Source organism: Prenolepis imparis, unplaced genomic scaffold (genome assembly GCF_030444845.1).
Source record: "Prenolepis imparis isolate NDT839.2.m4 unplaced genomic scaffold, iyPreImpa1.0 SCAF_11, whole genome shotgun sequence".
Lineage (NCBI taxonomy): Eukaryota > Metazoa > Arthropoda > Insecta > Hymenoptera > Formicidae > Prenolepis > Prenolepis imparis.
In genome coordinates this window covers 11,111,395-11,126,609 of record NW_028141169.1, presented here as the reverse complement: position 1 = coordinate 11,126,609, position 15,215 = coordinate 11,111,395, and the positions used below count along the sequence as shown (strand labels likewise).

The following is a 15,215-nucleotide window of genomic DNA, read 5'->3' as shown; positions in this document are numbered from 1 at the left end:
AAATAATTCTGAGTTATTCAAGTGTCGAAAATTAAAATGATGCAATAGCAGAATACAGAAAAATCTCTTCTGAGAAATTATATTGATATCAGCGACATCGCAAAGTGTCCTTTCTTAATATTTATATATAATATTAATACTATCTCTTTTTTTCGAGCTTTTACGTTTTTCCTGCATCAAGACTATTTTGAAAACTTTCCAGACTAGACACTTTGCTTATACGAATAAAGCGAAATGTCCTTCTTTTCTCTCCCTCTCTCGCACATTTCAGTTTTCGTTAATTGTATCATTTTCTCCAATTTTTCTCTTTGTTGCAATTTCAGCATGTATTTTTGCTTCGTTATACTATTTTGTAGCGAGATTTCTTGCCTTTCTCCCTTAGAACTTAGACCCTTTAATTCCTATTTCGGTCGCACTGTAATATTTATTTCAGAGATCCTTGACATGTGTTGCTCATGATTAAAAAAAAAAAAAAAAAAGATGAGAATAGTCTGTTGTATAAAAATTGAATCGGGACCTTCGTGTGAAACTTACGTGCACAAAAATATCCAATAATCTTCACGATCTCAATACACTAGCACCGCACTGTTGCAATATTAGATATTCTGGAAACGGCGTCTTAACGTGCCGTTAATAAAATAATTCCGTGATTCTCAATACTTGTTATCAATTAAATATGCATATAACTGGTAACCGCACAATTGATAACAATTGATATTTCCGATTGTATATATACGCGATGTATTAGCTGAAGTCTTGACTCGAAGAGAACTTGCAAGAATATATTTAGGTCTCGGTTTCGTGATCCACCCTCGAAAATATTACCCCTTCACGTTTTTGCGTTAGTCGTATTATTAGTTCGTGTGTGCTCTATATATAAATAGTCTACCGTTTAATCCTGCCTCCCTGCCTAGAGCGTGCGTAGAGATGTGAATTTTTATTCATAATTAATATGTTTAATCGAACGATCGCGAATTGGCACGTCGATGGTACGCTATAAATGTTATAAAAGCAGTTCTGAAAATTGAAAGACATAAAAGTTATTTTTTTCCAAGTAATAGTACATTGTATAAATGAGATAAGACGCGATCTTTCTCGTTAGAAATGTTAAACAAAAATAACTGGCTAATGGAATATACATAAATTAGCTACGAATCTCCAAAAATCGAACAGTTTTGACCATTTTACACCAAGCTGTGATAAAAAAAAAAGAGAGATGGTAGGAGATTGTAAAATCTTTTCCCTCGCCAATCGTTTTTTATTGTCACCTGCGAAAAAAAATGTAAAAAAAACTTCTAAACTCACATCTCTAGTTGCAGCGTGGTACTGAACATTCCAGCATTCACCACTATTAGACACACACGCAAAACGTACACGTATACACGTACACGTCAATTATTAAACTTCTTTAGGAACCTTTTTTGGAACCATTACGTAGCGCCCCTGTCACGAATCACGAACGTATTTTGCCATCTGTCACACAGTGTTGTCTCGTCACGTTAATCCCTGATAAAATATGTACAAAGCCCAGATTCACGTCACATATTGCTCTCATTCAAGTTCTACAATCCTTATCACAGTTATATATGTGTGTGGACACCGTAAAAAAAATTATCTCCACGGCTCTCCCTCCTCAAAATTTATTCGAAGTTTACCCACCCATTTTCTTCTAGTAGAAAAGAAAAGAAAAGACCCACGGTAGACACGAACGATCTTAGATATTCTGCCCTATAGTAGGACATTTTCGGCGTTCTCCTTCTTCATGTTCCAAAAAATTATTCTTAATCGCAGACGAAAGGAGCTGAAAATTTTCTATCGCGATATACACGTTATTGTTGGAGTTTATTCCAAATGTTCGAATGTATGCTCTTTTCTCTCTGCTATAAATTCCCCCCTCGATAATTCGCATTACCATAATTACCATTTATTGTATACGAATGTTCACGAATTTAGCAATAATAGTTTGATGCCTGGGGTGAGAGCGATAGAAGATTTTCGTAACTGGATGGATTTTACCCTACGTCCTCTTTATTTATTTTATTATTTTTTTATTATGAATTCTCTAGAGAATCGTTCTTTCGTGCTTCTCGCGGTATCGTATCTCGATAGCGGTTCAGGGGATCAATATATAAATATAACCCGAGCGTGACAGCCGAACGACTGTTATGTATCGAATAGTCAATCGCAGAGAAATTTCGCAGCGGAGACATATTTTATAAATAGTTGACCCTCCATTGCACGATATTGGCAAGGATACAAATCACACGACCCGGATTTCTATTGTAGAAACGTTGCCACCTTTAGAAATTCTCTGAACAATATGCGAACGAAGCAGCGAGTGATCTTGCGAGAGGAAACACGCGTTTTCGTATTTTTTTATACAAAATTTGCTGTTTTTTTTTTATTTTCGAAATTGAAAGAGAAATCTTGCAATGGAGGGTTGATGACTTGCGTTGGATCAGATTTCGTTCTGATGGAAGAGTTCACTGTGACAGTGATTTAACTCATTCTTCTGAAAATTAATCTAAAAATCGAGAAATTTTCTGGGGGACATTTAATCTTTTGCGTTTTTTTTTTATAAATGTATTTAGAAAATTGGAAAAGTTTGAAATTTTAAGTCTGCTAATTCTTGTAATTCGAAGCGCATTAATAGATTCGTATAGAAGGAACACTTGAGAAATGAGTCTCCAGGATAAAGTTTTAATTTCTGTAATGTTCGGATATCACTTAAATTATATATGTTAACGTTTGAGAGCGATCTGCAAAACAAAAAGAGAAAAGAGTTAAATTTCGCCTAACACATTTCAGCCAATTGCAATGTAGATGAAGATAAAATAGAAAAACTTTTGTCATTGATAATTCACGAATGCAATTAGAACGCAGCTTAATCAAACTTTTTTAATACATTCAATTTGATCAGGATGCTGCATAAATTTTTTATTTTTAAATAAAAAAATAGAAATATGCACATATTGGCGCGTAGCAAAATTCGTTTAACGAAAATAGTGTCAAATATTTGATAAGCAGATTAATTATGATTAGAGCGAAATGACCCCTTAAGTTTTTTTTTAAAACTCTACTGCATGTGAATATAAATACACTTCATTTTATAGCTAAGGACATGCATCGACGTGGTCGATCAATTTCTACGCATTTTGAAATAAATTTGGCCACAATCGTAATTTTGAAACAATATTTATAAATAAGCAAATCATTAATTGCTCTTGCAGAGCTCTTTTTACTCCGATTCGCAAATATTTGTCAAGAATATTTGTCATCTGTCCAAATATATATCCGGCATATTCGGCTTTAAACTTTATTAAGAGTAAAAAAATCGACATTTTTAAATATAATACCAAAAATCGATAAGCCATCTTTTCTATACCGTTGCAAATGACAACGCAAAAGCGCATTGTGTTCCTATATATCTTAATCTCTCAGTGTCAAACATTTTTATAAGACTGTCGATTTTAATAACGATATTTATAATGAAATCCCAATATAAGATCCGAGTGTTTAATTTACGTCACGTGTAGTGTTCTCGTTGGAACTATTGTTTGTCTTCCAGTTTGTAATTTCGCTATAATTACGTCGTTCTTTCGGCTTTTAACATCTTGTCTCTTCCAATGGCTTGCCAGACTAGCAATAAAAAAAAACGAGTCTTTGAGAAAAATCATCGACTTGATTCTGTAGTCGCACGTTATTGCCTCCCAATGTAACTTCGAGCTCGCTCATCTTCCGTTTCCGGTCTGCAAAGACGACGTTACTCGCGTGTCAACTGACTTCCGCTTCGATTTGTGAGCGTTCGAAATGTACGACGTCCGTATACAGGATGCCTCATTTGCTGACTGAGTGTCCTTTTATCATCTGTATCGTAAAAATATCTCTATTTTCCCTTAAATAGCTTGGCACCAAAGCCAAGCTTTTATCAAGATAAAGCCAATTGGAAATTTACTGAGAGAAAAGATTCCCATTGCATCTTTTTTCAGTATATTTCTCTCTCGAAAGGGTGGGTCCTTCTCGAAGATTAAAGACTCTAATAAAAAAATCGTCACTACTAGAAAAAACTCCGCGATTATCGAAGCTTCAACTATCATTGAATCATCATCGTCTTTCATTATTAATTTATTATTAATTAATTCTAATATTCCAAGGGACAATCGGGGCAGGATATGGTGGGACACCCTGTATACGCACACACACGCACACACACACGTGTATGCATGCATACATATAATTATAATTCTGTACAATTAGAGAACCCGATTGAACGGTCGGAAAAAAATGACTTGTGGCGATGGAAACAAGATAATTAATTAAACTAAAGCAGAATACACATCGTAGCAGTACGTCGGGGTGTCCGTCGTGTCGGCGAAACGCTCCTTCCCCCCCGCCCCCCGTTTGTAATTTGTGTAACACTTTTTGATCGTTTATCGATATACCGTACACTTGTTAACGCTATATATATATAATATAAATATAAATATATATATATATAAAAAATATATCTGTTTTACGCGGTGATTCTCCCCCGATTGAGATGCGCCGTCTCGTCGATTGATCCGATCGTGTAATCGATTTCGAACGATATAATATATATATCGGGGCGCAGAGCTCGGTGGAAGGACGTGGGGGAATTACCGGCGTCCCCGAAGGACGAGAGCGGTATTCCAAGCGTAGGGAAATCTATTGTACATTGATTATTGATACATTAATTATGATAACAATAAATTATATACAAAGTCAAAAAGAAAACGTATATATATATATATATATCGGATTAGTAATTTTTGCTTTTAGTCTTTCCGAACAGTTAGTTTCTTTCTTCTTTTTTTTTTTGTCTCTATTTCTATCGTTCTCCAATTCGTTTCTTCCTCTCGTTTCCGTTTTTTCATTTGATCCGTCCACGCGCGGTTGATGACTGACGTTTCAATTTCGGACCCGATGTATGCGCGGGGTCCAGGTGGTCTCTCTGCATTTTTCTTCATTTTATTACACGGTAATTTCTACGGAGATATCGAATCCCCGTTTTACCTCCCGATGTGCGATACTCGACATCCTTGTTCTCCTTTTCGGTTTTTTTTTTTCTTTACTCTTTATACCGTATCTCTTTACCGCAATGCCGGATTCGTCGCTCGACCGGATGGCAATATATGTGTGAGTAATGCCCTTACAATGCCTGTCTGTAACTGTGGATTATTACGATTTTTTTTCCTCTTCGTCGTTATTTCATAATTCGTTTCGTTTTAAGTAGCACGAATTTCCCGTTTAAAGTCGCGAAGTCTGGGCTCTCTGACGCATTTGCATCGACGGATGCAGGCAAGTGCCTTAAATTGCAATTGCAGAAATTATTGCTGGAAAGAGAAGCATAAAAATAATTCGGCAATGAATACATAGATGTACGAGCCTTAAAAAAATGATATGCTTTCATAAATATATCGTAATAAATAAATGTGCGATGAAACATTTTTATAATCGTTTTAAGGTTGAAAATTAAAATACCCTTAGAGGTCATATATATGACCTTGTATAAGACTGCGATAATGTGGCTATTAATTAAAGCGGCAAAGGCCAAATATATATACATATGTATGTATATATATTTGGCCTTTGTCAAAGGCTTTAATGATGCAAATGCGTCACTACCCCACACTCGTATTTCAATGATCTTTATGCCATTAGCTCTGATGCAAAACATAAGCGGAATAGCTTACTCCTAAATATCCTGTATAATACACTTGTGTCTTTTTTTTTGTTCACACAAATTGTATATCGCATTCGTCGTTTTCATCTCCGGCAAAATCGGAAATTCGATCAAAGACTCGCTGCTTAAGAGGCTTTTTCCGGTGCGAACGCAATGCTGCTATTTCCATACGCGATTTGTGTTTCTCGCATCAATGAAATATAGAATGCATCACATAGATTTTCACTTAGCATTAATTTTGTTTCTTATAGCCATTTAATTTGCTTATTACTCGAAGCACAATACGTTTATAGCTATGCGCTTTTAGGCATGAATCTTCGTAAGAATGAAGTTTTTCTCTCGTTGGCTGTAACTTTGATTTTTTTATTCGTTTATTCGGAAATGGCTTATTTGCATCTCACTTGTATGTTATCGCTCTATATCGTTTTTGCAGAAAAGATGGATTTTTTATACTTAAATTTCTGTTATAAAGAAAAAAAATCACTGCACGTATCCGGCTCTGAGATTTTGGAATTGTCATCTTCATATATTGCTATAAAAGTGACCGTATTATTGTTAAGATACGATAAAACTCTTAGCAATCTACGATAAAAATATTGAGTACACAATATTTTAATGTTGCTGCTAAAAAAAAACAGCAATTTATAATGACGCGTTTGCTAATTTCACAATATATGTTAATACATTGAAAATATCACCGTTTTTTCGTGCATGTAGATTTTTAGTAGTGTATGTGTACAGATTTTATATAATTAGAGATACTTATAGTTATATAGATACCATCTCTCGACTCACATAAAATAATTTTCCCAAAAGCATTCTTGTCGTTTTACCGAAATCGATCATCGACATCTTTTTTTCTCGAGCGCAGCAGAAATTCATAAGAAAAAAAATAAATAAAAATCAAAGGAGGGTGCACCATAGCATGCGTGCCATAATATACATCAAGCCTTACATTTCCTCAGATATTTCTCAGATATCAACACTTTTATCATTTATTATTTTTCTCATCTCTTTTTATATTTAGCGGAATTTCTCTCCCGGTCGTCTGACTAAAATCTACTTGCAGATGTCGAAGCCGACAAGCAGGAGATATCTAATCAACGGGAGAACAATAATTTTGTATACACCGAAAAATCTTCGGATAAACGAGCGACGAACGGCGAGGTCGAGGTGAAGGTGGTGTATAAAGTCGGAGAATCTCCGGATCTTAGCCCGGTGAAAAACGCACGAAATGGGGAAGCGGAGGAGACGGAAGTCAGAAAAGCGAGGGTAAGTTTGTCATTTATAAATTGATAAAAAATAAGAAGAAAAAATAAACACGAATATACAGCTGAATAAAAAAAATTGCAAAAGGAAATCAGATTTGTATCTAAAAGTTCTAATTTATTTTTGCATCTTTTATGACAAAAGCTATGCTTTTTTTTTGTCTAGAGATGGCCAACTGATAAAGCCTATTATATAGCCAAGGAGCTTCTGGTGACGGAACGAACGTACAAGAAGGATTTGGATGTTATTAATGTGGTGAGTAAAAAATTATTACGCCAGTTCAGCTGAGAAACGAAAAATGTTCGATCGTCAAAAAGAATTTTTTTATAATAACGTTACTATATAAAGATTAGAATAATATATAATATATCTATGTAATAATATATAGAAAATTTGAATTTTTTAATAATAATAAAAAATTGAAAAGATATAAATACAATATTTGTTTTTAAATTATTCATTAATTATATTCTTCACAAAATAATTTGTGAAGAATTTAAAAGCAAGTTTCTCGCGTCTTTTTATACACTGAGAGAATTTTCTCTTAGAATTTACCCTGAAAGAATTTCTCTTAGAATTTACTAAACTGCACAGTAAAATCAAACATATTTCATATTTTATTGCAATAGATATTCTTATTTTTATTGTGATAAATATTAATCAGAGAAATTTTCGTAAAATTCTCTCCATATCATATTATCCCACGATTACCATGATTTTCAAGGTAAATTTTAAGAGAAAATTCTCTCTGTGTAGCTGATCGAATTTTTTTAAATCCTCGAAAAGATTCTGAATAGCTATTTTATGTTTTAGTGGTTCCGGGAGGAAGTTTCCAGGGAAGCGGAATTAGAAGGGGAATCGGTGGTCTCTTTAATCGAGCTGCTCGCTGACGCTCACGGGCCTTGTCTCCAGGAAATGGAGGCGCGCATTAATCGCTGGGAGAACAACGTCCGTCACAATATCGGCGACTTTCTGTACAATACCCTGTTGAACATCCTGCCTCTCTACGACCAGTACCTCGAGAATCTAATTCCGGTGTTGGAGAAAATGGAATACTCGATGCGAACGTCACAACGCTTCGATCAACTCTGCCGGGATTTCGAGTCGCAGAAGCACTGCTATTTGCCGTTGACCTCATTCCTTTTGAAACCTCTGCAACGATTATTGCATTACAACAGTATTATCGACAGTAAGTGTGGATTAATATCGATTATTCGTTTTTTTTTTTTTTTAACGTAACTCTTAACGAATCTCTCACACGGGATGTCGCTCTTTTTTTAGGATTATTGGATCATTATCCAAAAGACCATACCGATTTTGAGGATTGCTTGGCAGCGAGAGATAGACTCGGCGAGACGCTACTCGAGGGACTCACAATTATAAATCAAGCGGTGAGAAAATTAACACATCTACTAGCTCATCGAGTTTCTACTATGAGAATACAGTATTTGAACAAATTAAATTGTTCTAATGTTTCTAATCTGCTTTTCATTATTGCAGGAAAACCTGGTACAATTGTGCGAAATGCAACGAGACATTGCTGGCTTCGACAATCTAGTGCAAGAAGGTCGAAGGTTCATTAGACTAGGGTGTCTACAGAAGTATAGCCGTAAAGGTTTTCAACAACGTATGTTCTTCTTGGTAAGTCTTCCCGTATATTTTTCGTTTTTAATTAGTGTGACACAACGCGACGTGTTAGATTAATTATCACGTTTATCTTCACAGTTCTCGGACGTGTTATTGTATACATTCCGTACTCAACAACCGACACAATGCTTCCGTGTACATGGTCAACTACCATTGAAAGGGATAAAGATTCAAGATGCGGATAATAAAACTGGGACGGATTTCGCGTTTATTATTGACGGACAAGGAAATCAGTGAGTATCATGTTTCTCAAATTATATTGCATAGTTAAGAAGATAAGACAGTCAAGAGAAACTAATGATCTTCGTTAAAAGGCCATATCATTATTGAGAAGTCAACTAACTAAACTAATCTTATTGAAGCGTACGTTTCATAAATTTACTGCACGTTACACTCCTTGTTAAATTTGAATCGTTTTGTTTTTACAGATCATTAACAGTAGCAGCAAGCAATGAAGAAGAGAAAGAAAGATGGATGGAAGATTTGAACATGGCTGTAACGCAAGTCGATGCGTCAGATGCGAAGATGCCGTATTTAAGTTTAAAGTCTTGCAGTAAGTTCTAAAATCTTTGGGGATTTTGTTTTTCGAATAATAAAAATAAAATGATTTCATTTAAATTTTCTCCTTTTTATGCAAAAGTTTTAGGTTCAGCTGATGAAGTCGGAGATGGTGTAGGATTAGAAGTAGATCGAACTAGTTGCGGAGGTGCAAAGGCCTCACAACGTAGCAATACTACAGTTCATGTTTGCTGGCATCGCAATACAAGTATTAGTTACAGCGATCAATTACGAGCATTTCAGGTACGTTACAATTCTGAATTATATATGTATCATACACACACACACACACACACACACTTTTTTCACTGTGTTAGAGATTTGTATATTCTACATAAAAATTAATCAACGTTTATTATGTTTCAGAATCAGCTAAGTGGATTTCTTCTACGAAAATTCAAAAATAGCAATGGTTGGCAAAAGCTTTGGGTTGTATTTACCAACTTTTGCTTATTCTTCTACAAGTCTCATCAAGATAATTTTCCCTTGGCTAGTTTGCCGTTATTAGGATACACTGTATCCACACCGTCGGAAAAAGACGGGATTAATAAGGATTTTGTATTCAAGCTACAATTCAAGAATCATGTATATTTCTTCCGAGCAGAAAGTGATTATACTTTTGGAAGGTAAATATGCAACACGTACTCTTATAATTTAAAAAAGTTCTTACATATAAATGTATGATTAGTAATCATATATTTAAATTTTGTTTTATATATATCACGGTTTAAGAAAAGCATAAAAACTTATATTTTTTTAGATGGATTGAAGTCATTCGAAGTGCAACTCAACAGAGCCATGTGTCCGCCAGCATGAATGGAAAAGAAGAATATTAAAATTGAACCTATGCATGATAATGAAATAATTATTAAGAAATGAACCATTTATCAAGGAATTGTGCCGTACAGTATGATTTTGAGATATGTAACGAAAAAGTCTAAATTTTTGGCCTTATACATGAAATCAAAAATTGCGTGTATCTCGGATTTTATATCTGATTTTATATCTATCTAAAAATTAATCTGTTTTCTGGAAGAATAACACGTCCAATTGCATTTTTTTACTATTATGTAAATTTATAGATTTACATACTGGTAATATTTTGGAAGCATTTATTTAAAAGTGATATTTTTAATCATATTTTAATAAAAAGATTAAAAATATTTCTAAACTAAGGCATTCTTCTAGAGAACATTACAATTTTGAAGACAATTAAAAATTAATATAATTAAATATAATGAAAAAATTAATATAAATAATTAAATATAATGACAGAGATATTATATAAAATTATTTAGAGACGAAAATATAAAAAGATTTTATGTACAAATTGCAAAATTTTTTATATGTGATTTTTTATGCTTTTGGTACAAATTTAGTAACTGATATTAAAATATATAGACAAGACTTTCGATATTATATCACAAACTTATGGAGAATATTATTTGTAAAAGAGTATATGCGTATAAAAATATATAAAGATTTGTAAATACATATTTGTAAACACATATATACCAATTGCATTTGTTTAGAAATTATCAAAACTTTTTTATATCTGATTTATATTGAACGATAATAATTGCGTGGATAATTCACATTCGAACTTAACATATAAAAGCATATAATGTATTTTTAGACATTTGCTTTTAACGACAAAGATTTTATTGTTATAAGCATAAAATTTATGCATTACATATAACTGGCCTGCGCTATTATTCAATGTATGTAAAACAAATATATTATGTTAGACTTGTATCTATAAATATTTACATTATTTACATTAACAGTACTTTTTCAAGATTGCATTCTGTTATGTAACATAAGTAAAGGTTCGGTGACATTATCAACGCAAGAAATTATACATATTAATTATACGTATTAATATTGGACCAATTTTATAATGGAATCATTATCTTTAACGCTCATTGTCTTCAATAAGACAATAATTTTACGCATTTTTTCCTTTTGTAAGATCTAATTCGTTTAAATAGAATGCATAACATATTATAGAGAGTTATATTATAAGCTGTAGAGATGCGCTATAAGATGCTTATGATTTAACTCAACTTATAAATTGTGCCATCGTGCTTTTAGAACCAATATGACGTAGCATCTGCAAAGAGACTGGAAGAAATTTTTTTTGTAAGATGGCACAATATATATAACACTACATAACAATATGTTTTTGATATCTCTATTGCTATTTTTAAATGACGGAATTTGTACACCCTTCCTTTTTGTACACGCCGTCCAGCCTAAATAATAAATCAAAGAGATGAATAATTAAGTTAACCGTTAAGCATGTCTAATTAGGATTTTATATTGTATAAATGCGTAAAAAATGTGAAAATCGATCTATTTAAATGTCTTTTGATAAAAAGACATTTAAAAATATGTGTTTTGAATTTTTGTGTCGTTGGGGGAGATTGTTGTGTAATTTAGATTATAGTTAATATATAACATGAAAGAGATCTAGAATTATATATATAATACAGTTAAATAAAAAGCCATGAGTATATATTTAGAAATGAAGGTTCATACAAATGCTTTGTGATATGGAAACATATCTATATAGAAATTTGTTCTGTATCGTAGACTGGTTTCAAACTTCAACTTTGTCTCATAAAATGTCTGACGTACAATACATTCAATAATCTAATAGATAGTTTAACATTGTTGTAATATTATAAGACTAACATGAACAAGAGATTTCTTTTATTATCTTTTAATTATCTGCTTTGTCACAGATTGGAAAGTGTGTCATTATGAAATTACATTATGATCAGCGACAAATGCAATTATACTTTGTAACACTCATAGATTTAAATCAAAATACTTGGCAATTAAGATGAAGATAAACTCAATTAGCATAACAAGAGTATTTACTTGCAAAAGATGCAAATAAAAAGGACAGACTTGTATTGCAATAATAAAATTACGATATTATAACATAAATATAACAACAAAGTCAGTAGGAAAGAGCGTAAAGAATATACTGTGTTCTAATAAAATCAAAGTGTGTTAGAGAATTTGCATGAAAACATAAAATACATGTGTAATGTTTGCTATAACGGATAGAATCTCTATACAATATTGGTTTTCTTACAGTAACTCAATTTTGAGAAATCATTTTCTGGTATAATCAATATTGAAATAGTCTATGTATTTCAGGTACATGTATCTTCCACTGAGATAAATCCATTGTATTTCAAGAGATATAGCTTTTCTTAAATTATCTTCTACAACTAAGATAAATGAATATAACATTATAATAATGTAGAATTATCAGCATATTTTGTTGCAATAAACATATATCAATACGATTGCGAATGTCTTTTTCTTTCTACTAATAATATTGAATATTTTCTAAGATATAACAAAATTAATAGGTACTATATAATAAAGATAAATCTTTGTTGTTTTTACATATACTAGAACAACACACAAGTGCGCGCAATGCGCGCACTATTCTTCGATTTTATATAAAAAAAAAAGATATTTTTATATAAAGTTTGTTTCAACTTGATTAATATTTTTTGATAGAAATCAGCTGATTAAAGCGTTAATTCGTTATTTAAATTTTAAAATAATAGTATGTAATAGAAATTATAAAATAATATATTTTAAATAAAATGTCATAGTACATTAAACTCGATTAATATTTTTTGACAGAAATCAGCTGATAATTGTGCGCCGTATGGGGTCCGCGGTTTAAAAATATTAATTTTCAATATTTTAAAGCGAGCCAAAAATTAATCTTTCATATATTTTATCAGTCTGCACATTTTGATGGTACCATCAGCATACCAGCCTACAAACTTTTTGATCTAATATAAATCCGCGTAAAATGAATCCGCGCCGTAAGGGGTCCGCGATTTAAAAATTTTAATTTCCAATTGTTTAAAGCGAACCAAAAATTAATCGTATACATATTTCAATAGTGTATTGTTTGCAGATTATTTTGGTACCATAAGCATATTAGCGTACTACTATTTTAATCTAATAAACGTAAAATGAATCCGCGCCGTATGCGATGCGCGGCTTAAAAATTTCAATTTTCAGTATTTTAAAACGAGCCAAAAATTAATCGTATATAAGTTTCAATAGTGTATTGTTTGCAGATTATTTTGGTAACATAAGCATACCAGCGTACTACCTTTTTGGGATGGATAAATATCAGAATCTTTTAATTAAATTAATTTATCGATCCTTTTTTATTTAATCCTTTGAATGGACTTCCCACATATTTGATATTGTATTTTTTGTACTTCCTATCATTATTCTATAATAAATCATTCAAAGATGAAACGACGTCAATGATTATTTTTAATATAGACCCACAATAGAATTTTATTTACGATGTTTCTTCTAAAGCAGATTTAATAACAAAAAAAAACTGGTTTATAGAGTTGGTCCCGGTTGGTCCTATATTATGTAATTTCGTTAATACGATATTTATTATATAAGATGTCCAAAAATTATTGAACCGATTCTCCAATTGATTTAAAATGAATATTATTTTTCTCTCTATATATATAAATTTCGAAATAATCAAAAATAAAAATAGATAATACAATCTTTTTGAATAATTTTAAAAGGAGAATTTTATAAAAAGAAAAATAAATAATTTATATATATAAAATATATTTGATAGTTTTTGGAACATCCTGTATATTAAAATGGAAGATTATAATCTTCTGAGAAATAACGTCATGTTTCTTGATTAAAATTTCGCACAAGAAACGAGTCTTAAGCGGCTGATACATCGAGGAAAAAAAAGTAAGAAAAAAATCGTATTACTCTGCTGTTGTAATTATGTTTATTATATCCTTACGGTAGTCTCGCTAATCGAAAATGCGCGTCTAAACTCGTCCGCGCAAATCGCGCGCACACGAGCGTGAGAAAATAAATCGCAAGTAATGTATGCTAAAACGATTTTCTTAGTAAGTAATGTAGCTTAGTAATTAACTTAATGAGTTTCGGTATATATCGTATACATTCTTACGATTATTATCTCACGATCGATGAACATTGAGTGGATTTTAATAATAATAAGCCGATGACGCGCTTATGATTATTTGTTAAAATATAATCTATTATATAGGCTATAGGTAAAAAATTATCTTGTAAAATGCGTATTTGAAGATCGGGAAAAAATATACAAAAATTAATTCTATAATTAATTAATCGTCAAGAAACTCAATTTTGTGTGCAAAAATTATATATATATAAAATAACTTGTTTAATTAAGGATGAACCTACTATTTTATTTTGCTATTCATGCATTATATTTTACCATTATAAGAGAATTGTACTTTAAATAATTTAATTTTGAGAAATTTATAATTGACAAAACATAAAAACAGTTAAATTATTTTGATTAATGAAAAAACTGTTAGTGTAATATATACAATTAAACAATTATTGAGATATATAAAAACGAATCGATCGTTAATCATTCATAATTATTTATAGTAAAACGCAAAAAGAACAGTTAGCTATGCATTGCTTCTGCAATTTATAATTATCTTTTGTAATAATCAATTTATTCGTTTTTCTTATACGTATATACGTCTATGTTACAGCTAATTTTCTTGCCGGAAGTTGGAAAAACTGGAAATCGCGGTATTTCCATTACAAATCTCGAGGAAGAAAAAAATGTATAGAATTCCCGTAATTATACATACATATTTCAAGACGTTCAAGAGATAGTTAACGATATTCGACAATTATTACTTCTTCGATATCAGCAAAGACGATCGCTTACAATCGACGTAAAAAACCTGACACCTTGTTGTCCTGTCCATATAAAATGTGCGGTATATTAATAATGAATTCATTTTCATCGATCATAATCTTAATCACACGTTAATCGCACACATTGCATATATAAATAAAATTTCTCAAACGTCTCTTATTCGATAAAATATTCTTCTCTAGCTCAAAGACTAAAGAAAATTATTTATTAATATCTTATTCATCTTGATCCCTTTTGATCTGTAAAGTAATGACATAAATTTCTAGATTTATAGTCTTT

The 15,215-nt window shown here is 31.6% G+C and overlaps 1 protein-coding gene across 1 annotated transcript in view; it reads right to left on the bottom strand.

The window, feature by feature from the left end:
• The window catches only part of LOC145942645 (uncharacterized), a 69,600-nt gene that overhangs the window by 45,082 nt on the left and 9,303 nt on the right, over positions 1–15,215 (bottom strand). The window lies entirely within an intron of this gene.